The following is a 6,000-nucleotide window of genomic DNA, read 5'->3' on the forward strand; positions in this document are numbered from 1 at the left end:
CGTCTTACTGCGGGCGTGAAGATCTCTTCACATAATTTTTGCTGTCCGTATGATTAGCTTCATTATTTTGTTTTATATACACTAGAATCATTTTTATTTTGATAATTTCCCTGTGCTCTTCTCTCCCCGGCACTTTGCATTAGAAAGTAACTTTAAACTCAGTCAGAGCTCACTCTGAGCGTAGCAACCTTAGTCCTGGGTATCTCCTCCTAGGGCATTCCCGGTCTAAAACTTAACTAGATGCTTCACATCGCCAATGTAGGGTCACGTGATACGCCCGATTAAGACCGGGTGTGGTGCGTGGCGGGTTTTGGTTTGGAGGGATTAACTTCAATGATAGTGTTGGTGGTGACGTTGGTGTAATAGCTGCTATTGGTGCCGATCACAGAACAGATTATAAATATAATACCGATAGGCTATATTCAATACGCCGCATGTTGAAGCAGGCTTTTGAATGTGTTAGTGTCCTACGAAAATGAAGCACGCAGTTTGCACGTGCAATAGTGTGTGTAATACACCAACATTAAATGAGCGTAAATGCATAAACCGAGAGCAGTTTTCAGTATTCGACGTAAAACGTATTCTTGACACGTGTTTAAGTTTAACACGGGTTCTTCCTTACTCGAGTCGGTTACCTGCTATCCCTTACCCATTATGTAATTCAGTTCTCATTATTTCTGAGTTCCCTGGTGCCGATAGCTACATATCCGTCTAGTCAATACTGTCTATAGCAGTGCTCCGCAATTGGTGTGCCGCGAGACGATGCTAGGTGTGCCGCGGAGCATTGCTTAAAAAAAACACAATACTTACTAAATAGCCAAATTTGCGTACATGGCTGGTAATAATACATTTGAGCACCTGCATCAACTTAATAAAACAATGCAAGGACAGAATGAAAATATATTGACGTGATCTGATAAATTAGGAGTTAAGACAAGGATGTCTACAAAATGCACCAAAGGACCTACCAGACCACTAATGGAAACAAGCAATTAATTTTGGATCCGTCTCAAAAATATGTAACTTTGCTTCAAAAGAAATTTCATTATTACTTTCATACAATCCATGGATTCGAAACCCATTTGCTGCCAATGCCAAAAATTCTATAGAAGCGCTTATGCTATTTTCTGGATTTCAGTTAATAAAGAATATCCTCGTATTACTGACAAGGCTACCAAACAAAGTAAGTAAGGCTACAAACTTTTAAGTTCATTGAAACAAGGTCAGGTATCATATTAATTAGTTATTTTATTGATAATACAATTACCACATGGGAATATGTACATTTGGTTCTTCGTCGTGTGTTATGTATATTTAAGTATTTATCAAATAAGTATATAATGTAATGTAATGTTGGTGCATGTCCCATGGTGTATGGCTCTAGCCTGGGGGCCCAAGCTCAGGGGGAGACGGCGTGGCAGGTCAAGCAGATTACAAATTTTCGCTAACAGCAAAAATAGTCGCCTGCGGCGCAACACATACGATTGTAAATTACAATTTATTATTGTTGTGTCAATACTCGACAAATAATTATTGTTAACGCGACAACTAACCACAATTCAGCTGGATGTATTAATAACAATTTAATAATTACAAAAAATTGCTAAAAATGGAATCAATACTATTAATTTTACCTCGAACACCATTTGACAAATGCTATTTTAAAGTATCACACTGTCTTAAGCCTTATCGATAAGTAGGGGGTGGAGGCGCCGAAGATTCTGTCCTGGGGTCCATGTTTTGGTGTATAAATTGTTTTATGTGTGGTGTGCTGCAGAATTCTGGAAAGACCTTTAGTGTGCCGTGGGTGAGATAAGGTTACGGAGCACTGTAGCTGAGCACTGTACTGCACCCTATAGAGTGTATACGGCGGAGCTACGGGATGCTGGTATGACCTGGAATGACGCAAGAAGACTGATGAATGACAGTGGTCTATTATATCTATCTTTGACATTGGGATAATCAGTTGTTTGTTCTCCAAAGGTGCAGAACTAACCTTCCATTGGTGATGTTAATTGGGATGGCAATATCTTTATTCAACCAAATCTTTTTCGGATTTGATACAAGTATATTATTGCTAGTTGAAAACTTCATCCAGCAGTGAATCGACCCCGGCTGATAAATATGTTGAATTGAATAAATATTTTGTTTATATGACCCTTTTATGGACGTCACTGTACTGTGTGATCTTAATAACTTAGCCAAGTGGCGTGCGAAATCGTGCCACGGTCAATTCAATTACGAAGATCAAGAGCCATGTAAAAACAATATTTCTATTTTTTAAACGTCATTATTATTAACCTCCTACCAGTCCTGTCATCCTTCAGCTTTTTGCTGTCTCATATTTCCAATGAACTTAATAAATTCATCGATTCGGTGCCGTTGCTTATTTTAATAACTGTGTTTCACCTATAAACCCGTTAATGTATGTACAATTACCTTAAATATTAGCATATTATACGGATCCAGGCGTACACACAGAAAAATGGTTTGGGTTCCATTTAAAAAAATATATATATCCAGCAGGTAGCACTGACTACCACATTTATTTATTTATTTACTTAACTATAGCTTCTCCCCCTCGCACTTTTCCGGGGACATTCCCCATATCCAGACACTCCGCACTTTGGGTCTAGGGATAAAAATCTGGCATGCAAATACGAGTTATAAGCTGTCATATCTACAAGTGGTTATCGAATGCGCGTGGCTTAATGGTCACAATTATTAGGATCATTAGTGCCCGTTTGTGTCGACCGCGTCGTCTTGTTTTTTAAACATAGAGCGTGAGAATATAAAAAGGAAATATTGGATGCACCAGATTGTTTTACCAATTTTATTTAAGAGTGGCACGGGTCTTTCACTGACACAGCGTTGCATGTCATAAAAAAATATTGAGAGGGGAGTTGTCAACCATTTGAGAAGGCTGTTCCATAGTCAAATAAAACCCCCCCCCCAATTATTCGTAATCAAAATTCTTCTAAGAATAGTTGGATCAGTTAAAGAAAACCAAAAATAATTTATCTCAGTATCTAAAGTCAATTTTTTCAGGGCACGAAGACTAAGATTATTAGATGCGAGTGATCTAGCTCTCCATAAAGTTTATGAAGGACCACTTCGTCGCCACCGGAGGAGATGGGTGGATAACATCAAGATGAACGCAACGAGGCTGATCGTGACCGACTGTAGAAAGAGAGAGAATCCAGGAGGATGAATGACCGAAATGATCTGCAGTACGAGTTTAAAAGTAAGTATAAGTGGCAGGTCAGGGAACTCAGAAATAACGGGAACTGAAATACCTAACGGGTAAGGAGAAGCAGACAACCGATCTCGAGTAAGGAAGAATATGGGATACATTTTAGTGTCAAGAATACGTCATACGTCGAATACTGACAGCTGCTCTCTATTGGTGTAGTACACACACTGTTGCACGTCTATAATGCGTGGTTCATTTTCGTAAGACACTCACACATTCAAAACCCTGCATCAAAATTTACTGTATTGGTATATAGCCTATCGGAATTATATTTGTTATCTGTTTGGTGCGCCTGCCTTTCACCCGGGGGCTCCGGGTTCGAGTCCCGTTGACGTCAAATATATTTATGTGATTTCCTCAAGGGCTGGTATTTTGTGATTTTTTCACTTCTACTACTGACTAAATTAACTACTGTCAGTATTAAATTATTTGAAGAATAAAAAAATAATAAAGGCACGACAGATCTGTTTATTAGTGTTCGGATAATTGTACGTATACAGTTTGCCGTATCACAGTTCATCGTGAGCTGTTGTATCGGAAACAGATGATCGTATAGCATTGAGAAAAAACATTCAAAACCCTGCGTTAAAATTTACTGTATTGGTATAATATAGACTATCGGATTTATATTTATTATCTGTTCTGTGTGGCAGACATAGGGGAGTACAGACGTTTCCCATTAGCGTCCAGGACCCACATTGTGACCAAGATAATTTTATAATGTAATGTTATATCATTCGGCCTCTCCATACTCTTGCAACCTTCTCGAACATGTTCAAAGTGGACACATATTTGTCAAATAGATGCCCAGAATACCGACATATGTACTAGTACCTTTTAGAACTCAGGTGTGTATTGTGGAGTCCTTCATTCGGGCATTTTGATGTTTGGGGAGTGAGAGACATTGTATTATAACGGGCGCAAATTGATAACACAGAAGTTTATTTTATAATTCCGCGCAAAATCATGTTTTATTCCATTAAAACATGGAAAAGCATTGGTTTTATTAAAATAGGATAAACATTGATTTTAAAACGGTTCGCCGGGAACTTTCACTTTTGCACAGTACTGCAAATTTAACGGCCCACGTGCTCGTCGTAGGTCAAAATTGAGTTTTTATTGTATTTTCAAACCATGATCCTGGACACTCCTTAAACGTTGTAGATAATCTATTTATATAATTTTGAAGCCTTATTATCCTTTATAGTTATTTTAAACATTTTATGATTGCATAAAGTATTTTTGTTACATAAAATAGTATTCTTTTAAACCTCTCGCTCTAATGTTTTATAATATGGTCATATTTCGGGTACATAACTGTGCAGTGGTGTTAAGATTTTTTACATTTATTAATTTTTAAACGCATTTATAAAACCATTAGTATAATTTATTATGAGATGATTTTTGTAAAATATTCAAGATAAAAAATTATATTGATAATCTCTGTGATCCCAAATTTGACAAGAATTAGGCATTTTATTATTCAAAAAATTGGCAAGATTAACACATTTGAAGATGATTATAAAGAAACTTATTATAAGCTATGTCTTTGACCATACAAGTGTGATAAACATCTTATGAATAATGATTGCTTTATAATAATTATTGACCTAAGAATAAGGTAGTGTTTTTTTGAAGTACGCCATTTCTTTTGTCATTCCCCAGTAGCTAAGCTACAACATACGGCCGTAGCCATAAATTAATAAACTATAATTAAAGGAGGGAGTAAAATGATGTTAACGCGCGTGTTTAAACATGTACCGTTTTTTTTTTAAATCGGTTAGGTAAAGGTAAAATTATATAAATAGATTATCTACAACGTTTAAGGTATGTCCAGGATCATGCTTTGAAAATAGAACAAAAGCTCCATTTTGACCTACGCTGAGCATGTCCCCCCTTGTAGATAAAAAAGATGGTCAGAATCTGTATAATAAATAATAATATAATATGTGCAGAGAATTTAATTAAAAAAATAATAATAATAGGTATATAAATTCCTTTTTAGTAGGTATAAATCTATAAAAAAACTCAGCACCACAAAATTTTTGAACACAGCACTACACTGTAAAATTCCAATTAAGTTTATCATACTATAATATCACATAATGATATGAATACTATTAAATTAGTATAATATAACGGTGTAAATAATAAAATAAATACCCTAAAATTATAGCTAAAAATACTATTTTATTGTTGGTCTAATAATTCTAAAATAATTGCGTAGGTAGGTGGTAACTATGTGATTATATTTAGAATGGTGGTGTTTATTCTGTATTATTACGGTTACTCCAATACTTTCAGAGGCTCTGAAAAGCTGTTTGTTCGGTTTTACCAATGACATTAATATGGACGAAGCATCTAGAAAATAAAATGACACTCACTTTGTGTCGGGTCTGCCGGATGGCGAAATTCATATTTTAATATCGGTATCCTACGCTCAAATGAACATTCTGCTTGCAAGCGGTCTGGCGACACCGCTGGGTCTGCCCATACAAAATTTCTGACTGTCAGGTTTCGACTTCACCGTTATTATTGTGTTACAAAATGCCAATGTGCCTAGTTAGAAATTGTAAAAAAAATCTACTTAACACTCCAAGAAAGATGGGATATCACTTTTCATGAGTTAGTATTATTTATTATTTATAAAATGCCATTTTAAGATATTGATGAATGTTTATTCAATGCAATTGAATGACAGGAACCATTGGACAGTCAGTCGCCTTTGATTCGCTAGGCTAACTTGT

This window comes from Rhyacophila brunnea, unplaced genomic scaffold (genome assembly GCF_057557595.1).
Source record: "Rhyacophila brunnea isolate RB1 unplaced genomic scaffold, BYU_Rbru_1.0 scaffold_13, whole genome shotgun sequence".
Lineage (NCBI taxonomy): Eukaryota > Metazoa > Arthropoda > Insecta > Trichoptera > Rhyacophilidae > Rhyacophila > Rhyacophila brunnea.